Genomic DNA, 27,797 nt, shown 5'->3' with positions numbered 1-27,797 from the left:
ACTTAGCACGCCCCCTCGAAGTCTTAGAATGTCCCCTTGCCCCCCAAGAAGACTTAGAACGCCCCCTGGAAGACTTAGAACGCCCCCGCGAAGACTTAGAACGCCCCCCTCGAAGACTTAGAACGCGCCCTCGAAGACTTAGAATCCCTTTCAAGACTTCGAACGAACCCTCGAACATTTAGAATGCCCCCTCGAAGACTTCGAATTCCCTTCTCGAAGACTTAGAACGCCCCCCTCGAAGACTTAGAACGTCCTCCTCGAAGACTTAGAATCCTTTCCAAGGCTTACAAAGCCCCCTCGAACATTTAGAATGCCCCCTCGAAGACATAGAGTTCCCTTCTCGAAGACTTAGAACGCGCTCCTCGAAGACGTAGAACGCCCCCACTCGAAGACTTAGAACGCCCCCCTCTCGAAGACTTAGAACGACCCCCTCGAAGACATAGAACGCCCCCCTCGAAGACTTAGATCGCCCCCTCGAAGACTTAAAACGCCCCGCTCGAAGACTTAGAACGCCCCGCTCGAAGACTTAGAACGCCCACTCGAAGACTTGGAACGCCCCCTTCGAAGACTTAGAACGCCCCCTCGAAGACTTAGAATCCTTTCCAAGACTGAGAACGCCCCCTCGAACATTTAGAATGTCCCCTCGAAAACTTCGAATTCCCTTCTCGAAGACTTAGAACGCCCTCCTCGAAGACGTAGAACGCCCCCCCTCGAAGACTTAGAACGGCCTCCTCGAAGACATAGAACGCCCCCCTCGAAGACTTAGAACGCTCCCCTTCAAGACTTGGAACGCCTCCCCCGAAAACTTAGAACGCCCCCCGAAGACTTAGAACGCCTTCCTCGAAGACGTAGAACGCCCCCCTCGAAGACTTAGAACGCCCCCTCGAAGACTTAGAACGGCCCCCTCGAAGACATAGAACGCCCCCCTCGAAGACTTAGATCGCCCCCTCGAAGACGTAGAAAGCCCCTCTCGAAGACTTAGAACGCCCCGTCTAAGACGTAGAACGCCCCCCTCGAAGACTTAGAATCCTTTCAAAGACTTTGAACGCCCCTCTCGAAGACATAGAACGCCCCCCTCGAAGACATAGAACGCCCCCCTCGAAGACTGAGAACGCCCCGCTCGAAGACTTAGAACGCCCCCTCGAAGACTTGGAACGCCCCTTTCGAAGATTTAGAACGCCCCGTCGAAGACTTAGAATACCCAGTCGAAGATTCAGAATGCCCCCTCGAAGACTTAGAATCCCTTCGAAGACTTAGAATGTCCCCTCGCCCCTCGAAGAATTAGAATGCCCACTCGAAGACTTAGAATGCCCCCTCGAAGATTTAGAATGCCCCCTCGAAGACTTAGAATCCTTTTCAAGACTTAGAATCCCCCTCGAAAATTTACAACGCCCCCTCGAAAATTTAGAATGCCCCCTCGAAGACTTAGAACGCTCCCCTCCAAGACTTAGAACGCCTCCCCCGAAGACTTAGAACGCCCACTCCGAAGAAATAGAACGCCTTCCTCGAAGACGTAGAACGCCCCCCTCGAAGACTTAGAACGGCCCCCTCGAAGACATAGAACGCCCCCCTCGAAGACTTAGATCGCCCCCTCGAAGACGTAGAACGCCCCGCTCGAAGACTTAGAACGCCCCCTCTAAGACTTAAAACGCCCCCTTCGAAGAATTAGAACGCCCCCGCGAAGACTTAGAACGCCCCCCTCGAACACTTTGATCGCCCCCTCGAAGAATTAGAATGCCCCCTCGAAGACTTAGAATCCCTTCGAAGACTTACAATGTCTCCTCCCCCCTCCAAGACTTAGAACGCCCCCTCCGAAGACTTAGAACGACCCCCGAAGTCTTAGAATGCCACCCTCCAAGATTTAGAACGACCCTCTCGAAGACTTAGATCGCCCCCTCTAAGACCTAGAACGCCCCGCTCGAAGACTTAGAACGCCCCCTCGAAGACTTGGAACTCCCCCTTCGAAGACTTAGAACGTCCCCGCGAAGACTTAGAACGCCCCCCTCGAAGACTTAACACGCCCCCTCGAAGTCTTAGAATGTCCCCTTGCCCCCCAAGAAGACTTAGAACGCCCCCTGGAAGACTTAGAACGCCCCCGCGAAGACTTAGAACGCCCCCTCGAAGACTTAGAACGCGCCCTCGAAGACTTAGAATCCTTTTCAAGACATAGAACGCCCCCTCGAACATTTAGAATGCCCCCTCGAAGACTTCGAATTCCCTTCTCGAAGACTTAGAACGCCCCCCTCGAAGACATAGAACGCCCTCCTCGAAGACTTAGAATCCTTTCCAAGACTTACAACGCCCCCTCGAACATTTAGAATGCCCCCTCGAAGACATAGAATTCCCTCCTCGAAGACGTAGAACGCCCCCACTCGAAGACTTAGAACGTCCCCCTCGAAGACTTAGAACGACCCCCTCGAAGACATAGAACGCCCGCTCGAAGACTTAGAACGCCCACTCGAAGACTTGGAACGCCCCCTTCGAAGACTTAGAACGCCCCCTCGAAGACTTAGAATCCTTTCCAAGACTGAGAACGCCCCCTCGAACATTTAGAATGCCCCCTCGAAGACATAGAATTCCCTTCTCGAAGACTTAGAACGCCCTCCTCGAAGACGTAGAACGCCGCCACTCGAAGACTTAGAACGCCCCACTCGAAGACTTAGAACAGCCCCCTCGAAGACATAGAACGCCCCCCTCGAAGACTTAGATCGCCCCCTCGAAGACTTAGAACGCCCCGCTCGAAGACTTAGAACGCCCACTCGAAGACTTGGAACGCCCCCTTCGAAGACTTAGAACGTCCCCCTCGAAGACTTAGAACGACCCCCTCGAAGACATAGAACGCCCGCTCGAAGACTTAGAACGCCCACTCGAAGACTTGAAACGCCCCCTTCGAAGACTTAGAACGCCCCCTCGAAGACTTAGAATCCTTTCCAAGACTGAGAACGCCCCCTCGAACATTTAGAATGCCCCCTCGAAAACTTCGAATTCCCTTCTCGAAGACTTAGAACGCCCTCCTCGAAGACGTAGAACGCCCCCCTCGAAGACTTAGATCGCCCCCTCGAAGGTTTAGAACGCCCCGCTCGAAGACTTAGAACGCCCCCTCGAAGACTTAGATCGCCCCCTCGAAGACTTAGAACGCCCCGCTTGAAGACTTAGAACGCCCCGCTCGAAGACTTAGAACGCCCACTCGAAGACTTGGAACGCCCCCTTCGAAGACTTAGAACGCCCCCTCGAAGACTTAGAATCCTTTCCAAGACTGAGAACGCCCCCTCGAACATTTAGAATGCCCCCTCGAAAACTTCGAATTCCCTTCTCGAAGACATAGAATTCCCTTCTCGAAGACTTAGAACGCCCTCCTCGAAGACGTAGAACGCCCCCACTCGAAGACTTAGAACGCCCCCTCGAAGACTTAGAACAGCCCCCTCGAAGACATAGAACGCCCCCCTCAAAGACTTAGATCGCCCCCTCGAAGACTTAGAACGCCCCGCTCGAAGACTTAGAACGCCCACTCGAAGACTTGGAACGCCCCCTTCGAAGACTTAGAACGCCCCCTCGAAGACTTAGAATCCTTTCCAAGACTGAGAACGCCCCCTCGAACATTTAGAACGCCCCCTCGAAAACTTCGAATTCCCTTCTCGAAGACTTAGAACGCCCTCCTCGAAGACGTAGAACGCCCCCCTCGAAGACTTAGAACGCCCACCTCGAAGACTTAGAATCCTTTCCAAGACTTAGAACGCCCCTCTCGAAACATAAAACGCCCTCCTCGAAGACATAGAACGCCCCCCTCGAAGACTTAGATCGCCCCCTCGAAGATTTAGAACGCCCCGCTCGAAGACTTAGAACGCCCCCTCGAAGACTTGGAACGCCCCCTTCGAAGACTTAGAACGCCCCGTCGAAGACTTAGAATACCCAGTCGAAGATTCAGAATGCCCCCTCGAAGACTTAGAATCCCTTCGAAGACTTAGAATGTCCCCTCGCCCCTCGAAGACTTAGAATGCCCACTCGAAGACTTAGAATTCCCCCTCGAAGATTTAGAATGCCCCCTCGAAGACTTAGAATCGTTTTCAAGACTTAGAATGCCCCCTCGAAAATTTAGAACGCCCCCTCGAAAATTTAGAATGCCCCCTCGAAGACTTAGAATTCCCTTCTCGAAGACTTTGAATGCCCTCCTCGAAGACTTAGAACGCTCCCATCCCAGACTTAGAACGCCTCCCCCGAAGACTTAGAACGCCCCCCCGAAGACATAGAACGCCTTCTTCGAAGACGTAGAACGCCCCCCTCGAAGACTTAGAACGCCCCCCTCGAAGACTTAGAACGCCCCCCTCGAAGACTTAGATCGCCCCCTCGAAGACGTAGAACGCCCCGCTCGAAGACTTAGAACGCCCCCTCTAAGACTTAAAACGCCCCCTTCGAAGACTTAGAACGCCCCCGCGAAGACTTAGAACGCCCCCCTCGAAGACTTTGATCGGCCCCTCGAAGAATTAGAATGCTCCCTCGAAGACTTAGAATCCCTTCGAAGACTTACAATGTCCCCTCCCCCGTCCAAGACTTAGAACACCCCCTCCGAAGACATAGAACGCCCCCCGAAGTCTTAGAACGCCACTCTCCAAGACTTAGAACGACCCTCTCGAAGACTTAGATCGCCCCCTCGAAGACTTAGAACGCCCCGCTCGAAGACTTAGAACGCCCCCTCGAAGAATTGGAACGGCCCCTTCGAAGACTTAGAACGTCCCCGCGAAGACTTGGAATCCTTTCCAAGACTTAGAACGCCCCCTTGAACATTTAGAATGCCCCCTCGAAGACTTCGAATTCCCTTCTCGAAGACTCAGAACGCCCTCCTCAAAACGTAGAACGCCCCCACTCGAAGACTTAGAACGCCCCCTCGAAGACTTAGAACGCCCCCTTCGAAGACTTAGAACGTCCCCCTCGAAGACACAGAACGCCCCCCTCGAAGACTTAGATCGCCCCCTCGAAGACTTAGAACGCCCCGCTCGAAGACTTAGAACGCCCCCTCGAAGACTTAGAACGATCCCTTCGAAGATTTAGAACGCCCCCGCGAAGACTTAGAAAGCCCCCCTCGAAGACTTAGCACGCCCCCTCGACGATTTAGGATGCCTCCCACGGAGACTTATGACGCCCCCCTCGGAGACTTATGACGCCCCCCTCGAAGACTTAAAACGCACCCCTCGAAGACTTAGAACGCCCCCCTCGAAGACATAGAACGCCCCCCTCGAAGACTTAGAACGGCCCCCTCGAAGACATAGAACGCCCCCCTCGAAGACTTAGATCGCCCCTTCGAAGACGTAGAACGCCCCGCTCGAAGACTTGGAACGCCCCCTTCGAAGACTTAGAACGTCCCCGCGAAGACTTAGAACGTCCCCGCGAAGACTTAGAACGCCCCCCTCGAAGACTTAGCACGCCCCCTCGAAGTCTTAGAATGTCCCCTTGCCCCCCAAGAAGACTTAGAATGCCCCCTGGAAGACTTAGAACGCCCCCGCGAAGACTTAGAACGCCCCCCTCGAAGACTTAGAACGCGCCCTCGAAGACTTAGAATCCTTTTCAAGACTTAGAACGAACCCTCGAACATTTAGAATGCCCCCTCGAAGACTTCGGATTCCCTTCTCGAAGACTTAGAACGCCCCCCTCGAAGACTTAGAACGTCCTCCTCGAAGACTTAGAATCCTTTCCAAGACTTACAAAGCCCCCTCGAACATTTAGAATGCCCCCTCGAAGACATAGAATTCCCTTCTCGAAGACTTAGAACGCCCTCCTCGAAGACGTAGAACGCCCCCACTCGAAGACTTAGAACGCCCCCCTCGAAGACTTAGAACAGCCCCCTCGAAGACATAGAACGCCCCCCTCGAAGACTTAGATCGCCCCCTCGAAGACTAAGAACGCCCCGCTCGAAGACTTAGAACGCCCACTCGAAGACTTGGAACGCAACCTTCGAAGACTTAGAACGCCCCCTCGAAGACTTAGAATCCTTTCCAAGACTGAGAACGCCCCCTCGAACATTTAGAAAGTCCCCTCGAAAACTTCGAATTCCCTTCTCGAAGACTTAGAACGCCCTCCTCGAAGACGTAGAACGCCCCCCTCGAAGACTTAGAACGGCCTCCTCGAAGACATAGAACGCCCGCCTCGAAGACTTAGAACGCTCCCCTTCAAGACTTGGAACGCCTCCCCCGAAAACTTAGAACGCCCCCCCGAAGACTTAGAACGCCTTCCTCGAAGACGTAGAACGCCCCCCTCGAAGACTTAGAACGCCCCCCTCGAAGACTTAGAACGGCCCCCTCGAAGACATAGAACGCCCCCCTCGAAGACTTAGATCGCCCCCTCGAAGACGTAGAAAGCCCCGCTCGAAGACTTAGAACGCCCCGTCTAAGACTTGGAACGCCCCCTCGAAGACTTAGAATCCTTTCCAAGACTTAGAACGCCCCTCTCGAAGACATAGAACGCCCCCCTCGAAGACATAGAACGCCCCCCTCGAAAACTTAGATCGCCCCTTCGAAGACTTAGAACGCCCCGCTCGAAGACTTAGAACGCCCCCTCGAAGACTTGGAACGCCCCTTTCGAAGATTTAGAACGCCCCGTCCAAGACTTAGAATGCCCAGTCGAAGATTCAGAATGCCCCCTCGAAGACTTAGAATCCCTTCGAAGACTTAGAATGTCCCCTCGCCCCTCGAAGAATTAGAATGCCCACTCGAAGACTTAGAATGCCCCCCTCGAAGATTTAGAACGCCCCCTCGAAGACTTAGAATCCTTTTCAAGACTTAGAATGCCCCCTCGAAAATTTAGAACGCCCCCTCGAAAATTTAGAATGCCTCCTCGAAGACTTAGAATTCCCTTCTCGAAGACTTTGAATGCCCTCTTCGAAGACTTAGAACGCTCCCCTCCAAGAGTTAGAACGCCTCCCCCGAAGACTTAGAACGCCCCCCCCCGAAGAAATAGAACGCCTTCCTCGAAGACGTAGAACGCCCCCCTCGAAGACTTAGAACGGCCCCCTCGAAGACATAGAACGCCCCCCTCGAAGACTTAGATCGCCCCCTCGAAGACGTAGAACGCCCCGCTCGAAGACTTAGAACGCCCCCTCTAAGACTTAAAACGCCCCCTTCGAAGACTTAGAACGCCCCCGCGAAGACTTAGAACGCCCCCCTCGAAGACTTTGATCGCCCCCTCGAAGAATTAGAATGCCCCCTCGAAGACTTAGAATCCTTTCGAAGACTTACAATGTCTCCTCCCCCCTGCAAGACTTAGAACGCCCCCTCCGAAGACTTAGAACGCCCCCGGAAGTCTTAGAATGCCACCCTCCAAGATTTAGAACGACCCTCTCGAAGACTTAGATCGCCCCCTCGAACATTTAGAATGCCCCCTCGAAGACTTCGAATTCCCTTCTCGAAGACTTAGAACGCAATCCTCGAAGACGTAGAACGCCCCCCCTCGAAGACTTAGAACACCGCCCTCGAAGACTTAGAATCCTTTCCAAGACTTAGAACGCCCCCTTGAACATTTAGAATGCCCCCTCGAAGACATAGAATTCCCTTCTCGAACACTTAGAACGCCTTCCTCGAAGACGTAGAACGCCCCCACTCGAAGACTTAGAACGCCCCCCTCGAAGACTTAGAACGCCCCCTCGAAGACTTAGAACCCCCCTTGAAGACTTAGAACGTCCCCTCGAAGACTTAGAACGCCCCCCTCGAAGACTTAGAACGCCCCCCTCGAAGACATAGAACGCCCCCCTCGAAGACTTCGATCGCCCCCTCGAAGACTTAGAACGCCCCGCTCGAAGACTTAGAACGCCCCCTCGAAGACTTGGGACGCCCCCTTCGCAGACTTAGAACGCCCCGTCGAAGATTTAGAATGCCCCTCGAAGACTTAGAACGCTCCCCTCCAAGACTTAGAACGCCTCCCCCGAAGACTTAGAACGCCCCCCCGAAGACATAGAACGCCTTCCTCGAAGACGTAGAACGCCCCCCTCGAAGACTTAGAACGGCCCTCTCGAAGACATAGAACGCCCCCCTCGAAGACTTAGATCGCCCCCTCGAAGACGTAGAACGCCCCGCTCGAAGACTTAGAACGCCCCCTCTAAGACTTAAAACGCCCCTTCGAAGATTTAGAACGCCCCCGCGAAGACTTAGAACGCCCCCCTCGAAGACTTTGATCGCCCCCTCGAAGAATTAGAATGCCCCCTCGAAGACTTAGAATCCCTTCGAAGACTTACAATGTCCCCTCCCCCCTCCAAGACTTAGAACGCCCCCTGAAGTCTTAGAACGCCACCCTCCAAGACTTAGAACGACCCTCTCGAAGACTTAGATCGCCCCCTCGAAGAATTAGAACGCCCCGCTCGAAGACTTAGAACGCCCCCTGGAAGAATTGGAATGGCCCCTTCGAAAACTTAGAACGTCCCCGCGAAGACTTAGAACGCCCCCCTCGAAGACTTAGAACGCCCCTTCGAAGACTTGGAATCCTTTCCAAGACTTAGAACGCCCCCTCGAACATTTAGAATGCCCCCTCGAAGACTTCGAATTCCCTTCTCGAAGACTTAGAACGCCCTCCTCGAAGACGTAGAACGCCCTCCTCGAAGACCTAGAACGTCCCCGCGAAGACTTAGAACGCCCCCCTCGAAGACTTAGTACGCCCCCTCGAAGTCTTAGAATATCCCCTTGCCCCCCAAGAAGACTTAGAACGCCCCCTGGAAGACTTAGAACGCCCCCGCGAAGACTTAGAACGCCCCCCTCGAAGACTTAGAACGCGCCTTTGAAGACTTAGAATCCTTTTCAAGACTTAGAACGCCCCCTCGAACATTTAGAATGCCCCTCGAAGACTTCGAATTCCCTTCTCGAAGACTTAGAACGCCCCCCTCGAAGACATAGAACGCCCTCCTCGAAGACTTAGAATCCTTTCCAAGACTTACAACGCCCCCTCGAACATTTAGAATGCCCCCTCGAAGACATAGAATTCCCTTCTCGAAGACTTAGAACGCCCTCCTCGAAGACGTAGAACGCCCCCACTCGAAGACTTAGAACGCCCCCCTCGAAGACTTAGAACGACCCCCTCGAAGACATAGAACGCCCCCTCGAAGACTTAGATCGCCCCCTCGAAGACTTAGAACGCCCCGCTCGAAGACTTAGAACGCCCCGCTCGAAGACTTAGAACGCCCACTCGAAGACTTGGAACGCCCCCTTCGAAGACTTAGAACGCCCCTCGAAGACTTAGAATCCTTTCCAAGACTGAGAACGCCCCCTCGAACATTTAGAATGCCCCCTCGAAGACTTCGAATTCCCTTCTCGAAGACTTAGAACGCCCTCCTCGAAGACGTAGAACGCCCCCCTCGAAGACTCAGAACGCCCTCCTCGAAGATTTAGAATCCTTTCCAAGACTTAGAACGCCCCCTCGAACATTTAGAATGCCCCCTCGAAGACATAGATTTCCCTTCTCGAAGACTTAGAATGCCCTCCTCGAAGACGTAGAACGCCCCCACTCGAAGACTTAGAACGCCCCCCTCGAAGACTTAGAACAGCCCCCTCGAAGACATAGAACGCCCCCCTCGAAGATTTAGATCGCCCCCTCGAAGATTTAGAACGCCCCGCTCCAAGACTTAGAACGCCCACTCGAAGACTTGGAACGCCCCCTTCGAAGACTTAGAACGCCCCCTCGAAGACTTAGAATCCTTTCCAAGACTGAGAACGCCCCCTCGAACATTTAGAATGCCCCCTCGAAAACTTCGAATTCCCTTCTCGAAGACTTAGAACGCCCTCCTCGAAGACGTAGAACGCCCTCCTCGAAGACCTAGAACGTCCCCGCGAAGACTTAGAACGCCCCCCTCGAAGACTTAGCACGCCCCCTCGAAGTCTTAGAATGTCCCCTTGCCCCCCAAGAAGACTTAGAACGCCCCCTGGAAGACTTAGAACGCCCCCGCGAAGACTTAGAACGCCCCCCTCGAAGACTTAGAACGCGCCTTTGAAGACTTAGAATCCTTTTCAAGACTTAGAACGCCCCCTCGAACATTTAGAATGCCCCCTCGAAGACTTCGAATTCCCTTCTCGAAGACTTAGAACGCCCCCCTCGAAGACATAGAACGCCCTCCTCGAAGACTTAGAATCCTTTCCAAGAGTTACAACGCCCCCTCGAACATTTAGAATGCCCCCTCGAAGACATAGAATTCCCTTCTCGAAGACTTAGAACGCCCTCCTCGAAGACGTAGAACGCCCCCACTCGAAGACTTAGAACGCCCCCCTCGAAGACTTAGAACGACCCGCTCGAAGACATAGAACGCCCCCTCGAAGACTTAGATCGCCCCCTCGAAGACTTAGAACGCCCCGCTCGAAGACTTAGAACGCCCCGCTCGAAGACTTAGAACGCCCACTCGAAGACTTGGAACGCCCCCTTCGAAGACTTAGAACGCCCCTCGAAGACTTAGAATCCTTTCCAAGACTGAGAACGCCCCCTCGAACATTTAGAATGCCCCCTCGAAGACTTCGAATTCCCTTCTCGAAGACTTAGAACGCCCTCCTCGAAGACGTAGAACGCCCCCCTCGAAGACTCAGAACGCCCTCCTCGAAGACTTAGAATCCTTTCCAAGACTTAGAACGCCCCCTCGAACATTTAGAATGCCCCCTCGAAGACATAGAATTCCCTTCTCGAAGACTTAGAATGCCCTCCTCGAAGACGTAGAACGCCCCCACTCGAAGACTTAGAACGCCCCCCTCGAAGACTTAGAACAGCCCCCTCGAAGACATAGAACGCCCCCCCTCGAAGACTTAGATCGCCCCCTCGAAGATTTAGAACGCCCCGCTCGAAGACTTAGAACGCCCACTCGAAGACTTGGAACGCCCCCTTCGAAGACTTAGAATCCCTTCGAAGACTTACAATGTCCCCTCCCCCGTCCAAGACTTAGAACACCCCCTCCGAAGACATAGAACGCCCCCCGAAGTCTTAGAACGCCACTCTCCAAGACTTAGAACGACCCTCTCGAAGACTTAGATCGCCCCCTCGAAGACTTAGAACGCCCCGCTCGAAGACTTAGAACGCCCCCTCGAAGAATTGGAACGGCCCCTTCGAAGACTTAGAACGTCCCCGCGAAGACTTGGAATCCTTTCCAAGACTTAGAACGCCCCCTCGAACATTTAGAATGCCCCCTCGAAGACTTCGAATTCCCTTCTCGAAGACTCAGAACGCCCTCCTCAAAACGTAGAACGCCCCCACTCGAAGACTTAGAACGCCCCCTCGAAGACTTAGAACGCCCCCTTCGAAGACTTAGAACGTCCCCCTCGAAGACACAGAACGCCCCCCTCGAAGACTTAGATCGCCCCCTCGAAGACTTAGAACGCCCCGCTCGAAGACTTAGAACGCCCCCTCGAAGACTTAGAACGATCCCTTCGAAGATTTAGAACGCCCCCGCGAAGACTTAGAAAGCCCCCCTCGAAGACTTAGCACGCCCCCTCGAAGATTTAGGATGCCCCCCACGGAGACTTATGACGCCCCCCTCGGAGACTTATGACGCCCCCCTCGAAGACTTAAAACGCACCCCTCGAAGACTTAGAACGCCCCCCTCGAAGACATAGAACGCCCCCCTCGAAGACTTAGAACGGCCCCCTCGAAGACATAGAACGCCCCCCTCGAAGACTTAGATCGCCCCTTCGAAGACGTAGAACACCCCGCTCGAAGACTTGGAACGCCCCCTTCGAAGACTTAGAACGTCCCCGCGAAGACTTAGAACGTCCCCGCGAAGACTTAGAACGCCCCCCTCGAAGACTTAGCACGCCCCCTCGAAGTCTTAGAATGTCCCCTTGCCCCCCAAGAAGACTTAGAATGCCCCCTGGAAGACTTAGAACGCCCCCGCGAAGACTTAGAACGCCCCCCTCGAAGAATTAGAACGCGCCCTCGAAGACTTAGAATCCTTTTCAAGACTTAGAACGAACCCTCGAACATTTAGAATGCCCCCTCGAAGACTTCGGATTCCCTTCTCGAAGACTTAGAACGCCCCCCTCGAAGACTTAGAACGTCCTCCTCGAAGACTTAGAATCCTTTCCAAGACTTACAAAGCCCCCTCGAACATTTAGAATGCCCCCTCGAAGACATAGAATTCCCTTCTCGAAGACTTAGAACGCCCTCCTCGAAGACGTAGAACGCCCCCACTCGAAGACTTAGAACGCCCCCCTCGAAGACTTAGAACAGCCCCCTCGAAGACATAGAACGCCCCCCTCGAAGACTTAGATCGCCCCCTCGAAGACTAAGAACGCCCCGCTCGAAGACTTAGAACGCCCACTCGAAGACTTGGAAGGCAACCTTCGAAGACTTAGAACGCCCCCTCGAAGACTTAGAATCCTTTCCAAGACTGAGAACGCCCCCTCGAACATTTAGAAAGTCCCCTCGAAAACTTCGAATTCCCTTCTCGAAGACTTAGAACGCCCTCCTCGAAGACGTAGAACGCCCCCCCTCGAAGACTTAGAACGGCCTCCTCGAAGACATAGAACGCCCGCCTCGAAGACTTAGAACGCTCCCCTTCAAGACTTGGAACGCCTCCCCCGAAAACTTAGAACGCCCCCCCGAAGACTTAGAACGCCTTCCTCGAAGACGTAGAACGCCCCCCTCGAAGACTTAGAACGCCCCCCTCGAAGACTTAGAACGGCCCCCTCGAAGACATAGAACGCCCCCCTCGAAGACTTAGATCGCCCCCTCGAAGACGTAGAAAGCCCCGCTCGAAGACTTAGAACGCCCCGTCTAAGACTTAGAACGCCCCCTCGAAGACTTAGAATCCTTTCCAAGACTTAGAACGCCCCTCTCGAAGACATAGAACGCCCCCCTCGAAGACATAGAACGCCCCCCTCGAAAACTTAGATCGCCCCTTCGAAGACTTAGAACGCCCCGCTCGAAGACTTAGAACGCCCCCTCGAAGACTTGGAACGCCCCTTTCGAAGATTTAGAACGCCCCGTCCAAGACTTAGAATGCCCAGTCGAAGATTCAGAATGCCCCCTCGAAGACTTAGAATCCCTTCGAAGACTTAGAATGTCCCCTCGCCCCTCGAAGACTTAGAATGCCCACTCGAAGACTTAGAATGCCCCCCTCGAAGATTTAGAACGCCCCCTCGAAGACTTAGAATGCTTTTCAAGACTTAGAATGCTCCCTCGAAAATTTAGAACGCCCCCTCGAAAATTTAGAATGCCCCCTCGAAGACTTAGAATTCCCTTCTCGAAGACTTTGAATGCCCTCCTCGAAGACTTAGAACGCTCCCCTCCAAGACTTAGAACGCCTCCCCCGAAGACTTAGAACGCCCCCCCCCGAAGAAATAGAACGCCTTCCTCGAAGACGTAGAACGCCCCCCTCGAAGACTTAGAACGGCCCCCTCGAAGACATAGAACGCCCCCCTCGAAGACTTAGATCGCCCCCTCGAAGACGTAGAACGCCCCGCTCGAAGACTTAGAACGCCCCCTCTAAGACTTAAAACGCCCCCTTCGAAGACTTAGAACGCCCCCGCGAAGACTTAGAACGCCCCCCTCGAAGACTTTGATCGCCCCCTCGAAGAATTAGAATGCCCCCTCGAAGACTTAGAATCCCTTCGAAGACTTACAATGTCTCCTCCCCCCTCCAAGACTTAGAACGCCCCCTCCGAAGACTTAGAACGCCCCCCGAAGTCTTAGAATGCCACCCTCCAAGATTTAGAACGACCCTCTCGAAGACTTAGATCGCCCCCTCGAACATTTAGAATGCCCCCTCGAAGACTTCGAATTCCCTTCTCGAAGACTTAGAACGCAATCCTCGAAGACGTAGAACGCCCCCCCTCGAAGACTTAGAACACCGCCCTCGAAGACTTAGAATCCTTTCCAAGACTTAGAACGCCCCCTTGAACATTTAGAATGCCCCCTCGAAGACATAGAATTCCCTTCTCGAACACTTAGAACGCCTTCCTCGAAGACGTAGAACGCCCCCACTCGAAGACTTAGAACGCCCCCCTCGAAGACTTAGAACGCCCCCTCGAAGACTTAGAACCCCCCTTGAAGACTTAGAACGTCCCCTCGAAGACTTAGAACGCCCCCCTCGAAGACTTAGAACGCCCCTCTCGAAGACATAGAACGCCCCCCTCGAAGACTTAGATCGCCCCCTCGAAGACTTAGAACGCCCCGCTCGAAGACTTAGAACGCCCCCTCGAAGACTTGGGACGCCCCCTTCGCAGACTTAGAACGCCCCGTCGAAGATTTAGAATGCCCCTCGAAGACTTAGAACGCTCCCCTCCAAGACTTAGAACGCCTCCCCCGAAGACTTAGAACGCCCCCCCGAAGACATAGAACGCCTTCCTCGAAGACGTAGAACGCCCCCCTCGAAGACTTAGAACGGCCCTCTCGAAGACATAGAACGCCCCCCTCGAAGACTTAGATCGCCCCCTCGAAGACGTAGAACGCCCCGCTCGAAGACTTAGAACGCCCCCTCTAAGACTTAAAACGCCCCTTCGAAGATTTAGAACGCCCCCGCGAAGACTTAGAACGCCCCCCTCGAAGACTTTGATCGCCCCCTCGAAGAATTAGAATGCCCCCTCGAAGACTTAGAATCCCTTCGAAGACTTACAATGTCCCCTCCCCCCTCCAAGACTTAGAACGCCCCCTGAAGTCTTAGAACGCCACCCTCCAAGACTTAGAACGACCCTCTTGAAGACTTAGATCGCCCCCTCGAAGAATTAGAACGCCCCGCTCGAAGACTTAGAACGCCCCCTGGAAGAATTGGAATGGCCCCTTCGAAAACTTAGAACGTCCCCGCGAAGACTTAGAACGCCCCCCTCGAAGACTTAGAACGCCCCCTCGAAGACTTGGAATCCTTTCCAAGACTTAGAACGCCCCCTCGAACATTTAGAATGCCCCCTCGAAGACTTCGAATTCCCTTCTCGAAGACTTAGAACGCCCTCCTCGAAGACGTAGAACGCCCTCCTCGAAGACCTAGAACGTCCCCGCGAAGACTTAGAACGCCCCCCTCGAAGACTTAGTACGAACCCTCGAAGTCTTAGAATGTCCCCTTGCCCCCCAAGAAGACTTAGAACGCCCCCTGGAAGACTTAGAACGCCCCCGCGAAGACTTAGAACGCCCCCCTCGAAGACTTAGAACGCGCCTTTGAAGACTTAGAATCCTTTTCAAGACTTAGAACGCCCCCTCGAACATTTAGAATGCCCCCTCGAAGACTTCGAATTCCCTTCTCGAAGACTTAGAACGCCCCCCTCGAAGACATAGAACGCCCGTCTCGAAGACTTAGAATCCTTTCCAAGACTTACAACGCCCCCTCGAACATTTAGAATGCCCCCTCGAAGACATAGAATTCCCTTCTCGAAGACTTAGAACGCCCTCCTCGAAGACGTAGAACGCCCCCACTCGAAGACTTAGAACGCCCCCCTCGAAGACTTAGAACGACCCCCTCGAAGACATAGAACGCCCCCTCGAAGACTTAGATCGCCCCCTCGAAGACTTAGAACGCCCCGCTCGAAGACTTAGAACGCCCCGCTCGAAGACTTAGAACGCCCACTCGAAGACTTGGAACGCCCCCTTCGAAGACTTAGAACGCCCCTCGAAGACTTAGAATCCTTTCCAAGACTGAGAACGCCCCCTCGAACATTTAGAATGCCCCCTCGAAGACTTCGAATTCCCTTCTCGAAGACTTAGAACGCCCTCCTCGAAGACGTAGAACGCCCCCCTCGAAGACTCAGAACGCCCTCCTCGAAGACTTAGAATCCTTTCCAAGACTTAGAACGCCCCCTCGAACATTTAGAATGCCCCCTCGAAGACATAGAATTCCCTTCTCGAAGACTTAGAATGCCCTCCTCGAAGACGTAGAACGCCCCCACTCGAAGACTTAGAACGCCCCCCTCGAAGACTTAGAACAGCCCCCTCGAAGACATAGAACGCCCCCCTCGAAGATTTAGATCGCCCCCTCGAAGATTTAGAACGCCCCGCTCGAAGACTTAGAACGCCCACTCGAAGACTTGGAACGCCCCCTTCGAAGACTTAGAACGCCCCCTCGAAGACTTAGAATCCTTTCCAAGACTGAGAACGCCCCCTCGAACATTTAGAATGCCCCCTCGAAAACTTCGAATTCCCTTCTCGAAGACTTAGAACGCCCTCCTCGAAGACGTAGAACGCCCTCCTCGAAGACCTAGAACGTCCCCGCGAAGACTTAGAACGCCCCCCTCGAAGACTTAGCACGCCCCCTCGAAGTCTTAGAATGTCCCCTTGCCCCCCAAGAAGACTTAGAACGCCCCCTGGAAGACTTAGAACGCCCCCGCGAAGACTTAGAACGCCCCCCTCGAAGACTTAGAACGCGCCTTTGAAGACTTAGAATCCTTTTCAAGACTTAGAACGCCCCCTCGAACATTTAGAATGCCCCCTCGAAGACTTCGAATTCCCTTCTCGAAGACTTAGAACGCCCCCCTCGAAGACATAGAACGCCCTCCTCGAAGACTTAGAATCCTTTCCAAGAGTTACAACGCCCCCTCGAACATTTAGAATGCCCCCTCGAAGACATAGAATTCCCTTCTCGAAGACTTAGAACGCCCTCCTCGAAGACGTAGAACGCCCCCACTCGAAGACTTAGAACGCCCCCCTCGAAGACTTAGAACGACCCGCTCGAAGACATAGAACGCCCCCTCGAAGACTTAGATCGCCCCCTCGAAGACTTAGAACGCCCCGCTCGAAGACTTAGAACGCCCCGCTCGAAGACTTAGAACGCCCACTCGAAGACTTGGAACGCCCCCTTCGAAGACTTAGAACGCCCCTCGAAGACTTAGAATCCTTTCCAAGACTGAGAACGCCCCCTCGAACATTTAGAATGCCCCCTCGAAGACTTCGAATTCCCTTCTCGAAGACTTAGAACGCCCTCCTCGAAGACGTAGAACGCCCCCCTCGAAGACTCAGAACGCCCTCCTCGAAGACTTAGAATCCTTTCCAAGACTTAGAACGCCCCCTCGAACATTTAGAATGCCCCCTCGAAGACATAGAATTCCCTTCTCGAAGACTTAGAATGCCCTCCTCGAAGACGTAGAACGCCCCCACTCGAAGACTTAGAACGCCCCCCTCGAAGACTTAGAACAGCCCCCTCGAAGACATAGAACGCCCCCCCTCGAAGACTTAGATCGCCCCCTCGAAGATTTAGAACGCCCCGCTCGAAGACTTAGAACGCCCACTCGAAGACTTGGAACGCCCCCTTCGAAGACTTAGAACGCCCCCTCGAAGACTTAGAATCCTTTCCAAGACTGAGAACGCCCCCTCGAACATTTAGAATGCCCCCTCGAAAACTTCGAATTCCCTTTTCGAAGACTTAGAACGCCCTCCTCGAAGACGTAGAACGCCCCCTCGAAGACTTAGAACGCCCACCTCGAAGACTTAGAATCCTTTCCAAGACTTAGAACGCCCCTCTCGAAGACATAAAACGCCCCCCTCGAAGACATAGAACGCCCCCCTCGAAGACTTAGATCGCCCCCTCGAAGATGTAGAACGCCCCGCTCGAAGACTTAGAACGCCCCCTCGAAGACTTGTAACGCGCCCTTCGAAGACTTAGAACGCCCCGTCGAAGACTTAGAATACCCAGTCGAAGATTCAGAATGCCCCCTCGAAGACTTAGAATCCCTTCGAAGACTTAGAATGTCCCCTCGCCCCTCGAAGACTTAGAATGCCCACTCGAAGACTTAGAATTCCCCCCTCGAAGATTTAGAATGCCCCCTCAAAGACTTAGAATCCTTTTCAAGACTTAGAATGCCCCCTCGAAAATTTAGAACGCCCCCTCGAAAATTTAGAATGCCTCCTCGAAGACTTAGAATTCCCTTCTCGAAGACTTTGAATGCCCTCCTCGAAGACTTAGAACGCTCCCCTCCAAGACTTAGAACGCCTCCCCCGAAGACTTAGAACGCCCCCCCGAAGACATAGAACGCCTTCCTCGAAGACGTAGAACGCCCCCCTCGAAGACTTAGAACCCCCCCTCGAAGACTTAAAACGGCCCCCTCGAAGACATAGAACGCCCCCCTCGAAGACTTAGATCGCCCCCTCGAAGACGTAGAACGCCCCGCTCGAAGACTTAGAACGCCCCCTCTAAGACTTAAAACGCCCCCTTCGAAGACTTACAACGCCCCCGCGAATACTTAGAACGGCCCCCTCGAAGACTTTGATCGCCCCCTCGAAGAATTAGAATGCTCCCTCGAAGACTTAGAATCCCTTCGAAGACTTACAATGTCCCCTCCCCCGTCCAAGACTTAGAACACCCCCTCCGAACACATAGAACGCCCCCCGAAGTCTTAGAACGCCACCCTCAAAGACTTAGAACGACCCTCTCGAAGACTTAGATCGCCCCGCTCGAAGACTTAGAACGCCCCCTCGAAGAATTGGAACGGCCCCTTCGAAGACTTAGAACGTCCCCGCGAAGACTTGGAATCCTTTCCAAGACTTAGAACGCCCACTCGAACATTTAAAATGCCCCCTCGAAGACTTCGAATTCCCTTCTCGAAGACTCAGAACGCCCTCCTCAAAGACGTAGAACGCCCCCACTCGAAGACTTAGAACGCCCCCCTCGAAGACTTAGAACGCCCCCTTCGAAGACTTAGAACGTCCCCCTCGAAGACACAGAACGCCCCCCTCGAAGACTTAGATCGCCCCCTCGAAGACTTAGAACGCCCCCTCGAAGACTTAGCACGCCCCCTCGAAGTCTTAGAATGTCCCCTTGCCCTCCAAGAAGACATAGAACGCCCCCTGGAAGACTTAGAACGCCCCCGCGAAGACTTAGTACGCCCCCCTCGAAGACTTAGAACGCGCCCTCGAAGACTTAGAATCCTTTTCAAGACTTAGAACGAACCCTCGAACATTTAGAATGCCCCCTCGAAGACTTCGAATTCCCTTCTCGAAGACTTAGAACGCCCCCCTCGAAGACTTAGAACGTCCTCCTCGAAGACTTAGAATCCTTTCCAAGACTTACAAAGCCCCCTCGAACATTTAGAATGCCCCCTCGAAGACATAGAATTCCCTTCTCGAAGACTTAGAACGCCCTCCTCGAAGACGTAGAACGCCCCCACTCGAAGACTTAGAACGCCCCCCCTCGAAGACTTAGAACGCCCCCCTCGAAGACTTAGATCGCCCCCTCGAATACTTAGAACGCCCCGCTCGAAGACTTAGAACGCCCCGCTCGAAGACTTAGAACGCCCACTCGAAGACTTGGAACGCCCCCTTCGAAGACTTAGAACGCCCCCTCGAAGACTTAGAATCCTATCCAAGACTGAGAACGCCCCCTCGAACATTTAGAATGCCTCCTCGAAGACTTCGAATTCCCTTCTCGAAGACTTAGAACGCCCTCCTCGAAGACGTAGAACGCCCCCCTCGAAGACTCAGAACGCCCTCCTCGAAGACTTAGAATCCTTTCCAAGACTTAGAACGCCCCCTCGAACATTTAGAATGCCCCCTCGAAGACATAGAATTCCCTTCTCGGAGACTTAGAACGCCCTCCTCGAAGTCGTAGAACGCCCCCACTCGAAGACTTAGAACGCCCCCCTCGAAGACTTAGAACGCCCCCTTCGAAGACTTAGAACGTCCCCCTCGAAGACACAGAACGCCCCCCTCGAAGACTTACATCGCCCCCTCGAAGACTTAGAACGCCCCGCTCGAAGACTTTGATCGCCCCCTCGAAGAATTAGAATGCCCCCTCGAAGACTTAGAATCCCTTCGAAGACTTACAATGTCTCCTCCCCCCTCCAAGACTTAGAACGCCCCGCTCGAAGACTTAGAACGACCACTCGAAGACTTGGAACGCCCCCTTCGAAGACTTAGAACGCCCCCTCGAAGACTTAGAATCCTTTCCAAGACTTAGAACGCCCCTCTTGAACATTTAGAATGCCCCCTCGAAGACATAGAGTTCCCTTCTCGAAGACTTAGAACGCCCTCCTCGAAGACGTAGAACGCCCTCCTCGAAGACGTAGAAGGCCCCCACTCGAAGACTTAGAACGCCCCCCTCGAAGACATAGAACGCCCCCTCGAAGACTTGGAACGCCCCCTTCGAAGACTTAGAACGTCCCCGCGAAGACTTAGAACGCCCCCCTCGAAGACTTAGAACGCCCCCCTCGAAGACTTAGCACGCCCCCTCGAAGTCTTAGAATGTCCCCTTGCCCCCCAAGAAGACTTAGAACGCCCCCTGGAAGACTTAGAACGCCCCCGCGAAGACTTAGAACGCCCCCCTCGAAGACTTAGAACGCGCCCTCGAAGACTTAGAATCCTTTTCAAGACTTAGAACGCCCCCTCGAACATTTAGAATGCCCCCTCGAAGACTTCGAATTCCCTTCTCGAAGACTTAGAACGCCCCCCTCGAAGACATAGAACGCCCTCCTCGAAGACTTAGAATCCTTTCCAAGACTTACAACGCCCCCTCGAACATTTAGAATGCCCCCTCGAAGACTTCGAATTCCCTTCTCGAAGACTTAGAACGCCCTTCTCGAAGACGTAGAACGCCCCCACTCGAAGACTTAGAACGCCCCCCTCGAAGACTTAGAACGACCCCCTCGAAGACATAGAACGCCCCCTCGAAGACTTAGATCGCCTCCTCGAAGACTTAGAACGCCCCGCTCGAAGACATAGAACGCCCCGCTCGAAGACTTAGAACGCCCACTCTAAGACTTGGAACGCCCCCTTTCGAAGACTTAGAACGCCCCCTCGAAGACTTAGAATCCTTTCCAAGACTGAGAATGCCCCCTCGAACATTTAGAATGCCCCCTCGAAGACTTCGAATTCCCTTCTCGAAGACTTAGAACGCCCTCCTCGAAGACGTAGAACGCCCCCCTCGAAGACTCAGAAAGCCCTCCTCGAAGACTTAGAACCCTTTCCAAGACTTAGAACGCCCCCTCGAACATTTAGAATGCCCCCTCGAAGACATAGAATTCCCTTCTCGAAGACTTAGAACGCCCTCCTCGAAGACGTAGAACTCCCCCACTCGAAGACTTAGAACGCCCCCCTCGAAGACTTAGAACAGCCCCCTCGAAGACATAGAACGCCCCCCTCGAAGACTTAGATCGCCCCCTCGAAGACTTAGAACGCCCCGCTCGAAGACTTAGAACGCCCACTCGAAGACTTGGAACGCCCCCTTCGAAGACTTAGAACGCCCCCTCGAAGACTTAGAATCCTTTCCAAGACTGAGAACGCCCCCTCGAACATTTAGAATGCCCCCTCGAAAACTTCGAATTCCCTTCTCGAAGACTTAGAACGCCCTCCTCGAAGACGTAGAACGCCCCCCTCGAAGACTTAGAACGCCCACCTCGAAGACTTAGAATCCTTTCCAAGACTTAGAACGCCCCTCTCGAAGACATAAAACGCCCCCCTCGAAGACATAGAACGCCCCCCTCGAAGACTTAGATCGCCCCCTCGAAGATTTAGAACGCCCCGCTCGAAGACTTGTAACGCCCCCTTCGAAGACTTAGAACGCCCCGTCGAAGACTTAGAATACCCAGTCGAAGATTCAGAATGCCCCCTCGAAGACTTAGAATCCCTTCGAAGACTTAGAATGTCCCCTCGCCCCTCGAAGACTTAGAATGCCCACTCGAAGACTTAGAATTCCCCCCTCGAAGATTTAGAATGCCCCCTCGAAGACTTAGAATCCTTTTCAAGACATAGAATGCCCCCTCGAAAATTTAGAACGTCCCCTCGAAAATTTAGAATGCCCCCTCGAAGACTTAGAATTCCCTTCTCGAAGACTTTGAATGCCCTCCTCGAAGACGTAGAACGCTCCCCTCCAAGACTTAGAACGCCTCCCCCGAAGACTTAGAACGCCCCCCCCGAAGACATAGAACGCCTTCCTCGAAGACGTAGAACGCCCCCCTCGAAGACTTAGAACGCCCCCCTCGAAGACTTAGAACGGCCCCCTCGAAGACATAGAACGCCCCCCTCGAAGACTTAGATCGCCCCCTCGAAGACGTAGAACGCCCCGCTCGAAGACTTAGAACGCCCCCTCTAAGACTTAAAACGCCCCCTTCGAAGACTTAGAACGCCCCCGCGATAACTTAGAACGCCCCCCTCGAAGACTTTGATCGCCCCCTCGAAGAATTAGAATGCTCCCTCGAAGACTTAGAATCCCTTCGAAGACTTACAATGTCCCCTCCCCCGTCCAAGACTTAGAACACCCCCTCCGAAGACATAGAACGCCCCCCGAAGTCTTAGAACGCCACCCTCCAAGACTTAGAACGACCTTCTCGAAGACTTAGATCGCCCCCTCGAAGACTTAGAACGCCCCGCTCCAAGACTTAGAACGCCCCCTCGAAGAATTGGAACGGCCCCTTCGAAGACTTAGAACGTCCCCGCGAAGACTTGGAATCCTTTCCAAGACTTAGAACGCCCCCTCGAACATTTAGAATGCCCCCTCGAAGACTTCGAATTCCCTTCTCGAAGACTCAGAACGCCCTCCTCAAAGACGTAGAACGCCCCCACTCGAAGACTTAGAACGCCCCCCTCGAAGACTTAGAACGCCCCCTTCGAAGACTTAGAACGCCCCCCTCGAAGACTTAGATCGCCCCCTCGAAGACGTAGAACGCCCCGCTCGAAGACTTAGAACGCCCCCTCTAAGACTTAAAACGCCCCCTTCGAAGACTTACAACGCCCCCGCGAAGAATTAGAACGGCCCCCTCGAAGACTTTGATCGCCCCCTCGAAGAATTAGAATGCTCCCTCGAAGACTTAGAATCCCTTCGAAGACTTACAATGTCCCCTCCCCCGTCCAAGACTTAGAACACCCCCTCCGAACACATAGAACGCCCCCCGAAGTCTTAGAACGCCACCCTCAAAGACTTAGAACGACCCTCTCGAAGACTTAGATCGCCCCGCTCGAAGACTTAGAACGCCCCCTCGAAGAATTGGAACGGCCCCTTCGAAGACTTAGAACGTCCCCGCGAAGACTTGGAATCCTTTCCAAGACTTAGAACGCCCACTCGAACATTTAAAATGCCCCCTCGAAGACTTCGAATTCCCTTCTCGAAGACTCAGAACGCCCTCCTCAAAGACGTAGAACGCCCCCACTCGAAGACTTAGAACGCCCCCCTCGAAGACTTAGAACGCCCCCTTCGAAGACTTAGAACGTCCCCCTCGAAGACACAGAACGCCCCCCTCGAAGACTTAGATCGCCCCCTCGAAGACTTAGAACGCCCCCTCGAAGACTTAGCACGCCCCCTCGAAGTCTTAGAATGTCCCCTTGCCCTCCAAGAAGACATAGAACGCCCCCTGGAAGACTTAGAACGCCCCCGCGAAGACTTAGTACGCCCCCCTCGAAGACTTAGAACGCGCCCTCGAAGACTTAGAATCCTTTTCAAGACTTAGAACGAACCCTCGAACATTTAGAATGCCCCCTCGAAGACTTCGAATTCCCTTCTCGAAGACTTAGAACGCCCCCCTCGAAGACTTAGAACGTCCTCCTCGAAGACTTAGAATCCTTTCCAAGACTTACAAAGCCCCCTCGAACATTTAGAATGCCCCCTCGAAGACATAGAATTCCCTTCTCGAAGACTTAGAACGCCCTCCTCGAAGACGTAGAACGCCCCCACTCGAAGACTTAGAACGCCCCCCCTCGAAGACTTAGAACGCCCCCCTCGAAGACTTAGATCGCCCCCTCGAATACTTAGAACGCCCCGCTCGAAGACTTAGAACGCCCCGCTCGAAGACTTAGAACGCCCACTCGAAGACTTGGAACGCCCCCTTCGAAGACTTAGAACGCCCCCTCGAAGACTTAGAATCCTATCCAAGACTGAGAACGCCCCCTCGAACATTTAGAATGCCTCCTCGAAGACTTCGAATTCCCTTCTCGAAGACTTAGAACGCCCTCCTCGAAGACGTAGAACGCCCCCCTCGAAGACTCAGAACGCCCTCCTCGAAGACTTAGAATCCTTTCCAAGACTTAGAACGCCCCCTCGAACATTTAGAATGCCCCCTCGAAGACATAGAATTCCCTTCTCGGAGACTTAGAACGCCCTCCTCGAAGTCGTAGAACGCCCCCACTCGAAGACTTAGAACGCCCCCCTCGAAGACTTAGAACGCCCCCTTCGAAGACTTAGAACGTCCCCCTCGAAGACACAGAACGCCCCCCTCGAAGACTTACATCGCCCCCTCGAAGACTTAGAACGCCCCGCTCGAAGACTTTGATCGCCCCCTCGAAGAATTAGAATGCCCCCTCGAAGACTTAGAATCCCTTCGAAGACTTACAATGTCTCCTCCCCCCTCCAAGACTTAGAACGCCCCGCTCGAAGACTTAGAACGCCCACTCGAAGACTTGGAACGCCCCCTTCGAAGACTTAGAACGCCCCCTCGAAGACTTAGAATCCTTTCCAAGACTTAGAACGCCCCTCTTGAACATTTAGAATGCCCCCTCGAAGACATAGAGTTCCCTTCTCGAAGACTTAGAACGCCCTCCTCGAAGACGTAGAACGCCCTCCTCGAAGACGTAGAAGGCCCCCACTCGAAGACTTAGAACGCCCCCCTCGAAGACATAGAACGCCCCCTCGAAGACTTGGAACGCCCCCTTCGAAGACTTAGAACGTCCCCGCGAAGACTTAGAACGCCCCCCTCGAAGACTTAGAACGCCCCCCTCGAAGACTTAGCACGCCCCCTCGAAGTCTTAGAATGTCCCCTTGCCCCCCAAGAAGACTTAGAACGCCCCCTGGAAGACTTAGAACGCCCCCGCGAAGACTTAGAACGCCCCCCTCGAAGACTTAGAACGCGCCCTCGAAGACTTAGAATCCTTTTCAAGACTTAGAACGCCCCCTCGAACATTTAGAATGCCCCCTCGAAGACTTCGAATTCCCTTCTCGAAGACTTAGAACGCCCCCCTCGAAAACATAGAACGCCCTCCTCGAAGACTTAGAATCCTTTCCAAGACTTACAACGCCCCCTCGAACATTTAGAATGCCCCCTCGAAGACTTCGAATTCCCTTCTCGAAGACTTAGAACGCCCTCCTCGAAGACGTAGAACGCCCCCACTCGAAGACTTAGAACGCCCCCCTCGAAGACTTAGAACGACCCCCTCGAAGACATAGAACGCCCCCTCGAAGACTTAGATCGCCTCCTCGAAGACTTAGAACGCCCCGCTCGAAGACATAGAACGCCCCGCTCGAAGACTTAGAACGCCCACTCTAAGACTTGGAACGCCCCCTTCGAAGACTTAGAACGCCCCCTCGAAGACTTAGAATCCTTTCCAAGACTGAGAATGCCCCCTCGAACATTTAGAATGCCCCCTCGAAGACTTCGAATTCCCTTCTCGAAGACTTAGAACGCCCTCCTCGAAGACGTAGAACGCCCCCCTCGAAGACTCAGAAAGCCCTCCTCGAAGACTTAGAACCCTTTCCAAGACTTAGAACGCCCCCTCGAACATTTAGAATGCCCCCTCGAAGACATAGAATTCCCTTCTCGAAGACTTAGAACGCCCTCCTCGAAGACGTAGAACTCCCCCACTCGAAGACTTAGAACGCCCCCCTCGAAGACTTAGAACAGCCCCCTCGAAGACATAGAACGCCCCCCTCGAAGACTTAGATCGCCCCCTCGAAGACTTAGAACGCCCCGCTCGAAGACTTAGAACGCCCACTCGAAGACTTGGAACGCCCCCTTCGAAGACTTAGAACGCCCCCTCGAAGACTTAGAATCCTTTCCAAGACTGAGAACGCCCCCTCGAACATTTAGAATGCCCCCTCGAAAACTTCGAATTCCCTTCTCGAAGACTTAGAACGCCCTCCTCGAAGACGTAGAACGCCCCCCTCGAAGACTTAGAACGCCCACCTCGAAGACTTAGAATCCTTTCCAAGACTTAGAACGCCCCCCTCGAAGACATAGAACGCCCCCCTCGAAGACTTAGATCGCCCCCTCGAAGACGTAGAACGCCCCGCTCGAAGACTTAGAACGCCCCCTTCGAAGACTTAGAACGCCCCCGCGATAACTTAGAACGCCCCCCTCGAAGACTTTGATCGCCCCCTCGAAGAATTAGAATGCTCCCTCGAAGACTTAGAATCCCTTCGAAGACTTACAATGTCCCCTCCCCCGTCCAAGACTTAGAACACCCCCTCCGAAGACATAGAACGCCCCCCGAAGTCTTAGAACGCCACCCTCCAAGACTTAGAACGACCTTCTCGAAGACTTAGATCGCCCCCTCGAAGACTTAGAACGCCCCGCTCCAAGACTTAGAACGCCCCCTCGAAGAATTGGAACGGCCCCTTCGAAGACTTAGAACGTCCCCGCGAAGACTTGGAATCCTTTCCAAGACTTAGAACGCCCCCTCGAACATTTAGAATGCCCCCTCGAAGACTTCGAATTCCCTTCTCGAAGACTCAGAACGCCCTCCTCAAAGACGTAGAACGCCCCCAATCGAAGACTTAGAACGCCCCCCTCGAAGACTTAGAACGCCCCCTTCGAAGACTTAGAACGTCCCCCTCGAAGACACAGAACGCCCCCTCGAAGACTTAGATCGCCCCCTCGAAGACTTAGAACGCCCCGCTCGAAGACTTAGAACGCCCCCTCGAAGACTTAGAACGCCCTCCTCGAAGACGTAGAACGCCCCCACTCGAAGACTTAGAACGCCCCCTCGAAGATTTAGAACGCCCCCGCGAAGACTTAGAAAGCCCCCCTCGAAGACTTAGCACGCCCCCTCGAAGATTTAGGATGCCCCCCTCGGAGACTTATGACGCCCCCCTCGAAGACTTAAAACGCACCACTCGAAGACTTAGAACGCCCCCCTCGAAGACATAGAACGCCCCCTCGGAGACTTGGAACGCCCCCTTCGAAGACTTAGAACGTCGGCGCGAAGACTTAGAACGCCCCCTTCGAAGACTTAGCACGCCCCCTCGAAGTGTTAGAATGTCCCCTTGCCCCCCAAGAAGACTTAGAACGCCCCCTGGAAGACTTAGAACGCCCCCGCGAAGACTTAGAACGCCCCCCTCGAAGACTTAGAACGCGCCCTCGAAGACTTAGAATCCTTTTCAAGACTTAGAACGAACCCTCGAACATTTAGAATGCCCCCTCGAAGACTTCGAATTCCCTTCTCGAAGACTTAGAACGCCCCCCTCGAAGACTTAGAACGTCCTCCTCGAAGACTTAGAATCCTTTCCAAGACTTACAAAGCCCCCTCGAACATTTAGAATGCCCCCTCGAAGACATAGAATTCCCTTCTCGAAGACTTAGAACGCCCTCCTCGAAGACGTAGAACGCCCCACTCGAAGACTTAGAACGCCCCCCCTCGAAGACTTAGAACGACCCCCCTCGAAGACTTAGAACGACCCCCTCGAATAATTAGAACGCCCCCCTCGAAGACTTAGATCGCCCCCTCGAAGACTTAGAACGCCCCGCTCGAAGACTTAGAACGCCCCGCTCGAAGACTTAGAACGCCCACTCGAAGACTTGGAACGCCCCCTTCGAAGACTTAGAACGCCCCCTCGAAGACTTAGAATCCTTTCCAAGACTGAGAACGCCCCCTCGAACATTTAGAATGCCTCCTCGAAGACTTCGAATTCCCTTCTCGAAGACTTAGAACGCCCTCCTCGAAGACGTAGAACGCCCCCCTCGAAGACTCAGAACGCCCTCCTCGAAGACTTAGAATCCTTTCCAAGACTGAGAACGCCCCCTCGAACATTTAGAATGTCCCCTCGAAAACTTTCAATTCCCTTCTCGAAGACTTAGAACGCCCTCCTCGAAGACATAGAACGCCCCCCTCGAAGACTTAGAACGGCCTCCTCGAAGACATAGAACGCCCCCCTCGAAGACTTAGAACGCTCCCCTTCAAGACTTGGAACGCCTCCCCCGAAAACTTAGAACGCCCCCCCGAAGACTTAGAACGCCTTC

The sequence above is a fragment of the Stegodyphus dumicola genome, chromosome 10, assembly GCF_044657685.1.
Source record: "Stegodyphus dumicola isolate Sdum_Otavi_A_Nest chromosome 10, ASM4465768v1".
Classification (NCBI taxonomy): Eukaryota; Metazoa; Arthropoda; class Arachnida; order Araneae; family Eresidae; genus Stegodyphus; species Stegodyphus dumicola.
Note: the sequence above shows the minus strand (reverse complement) of the source record.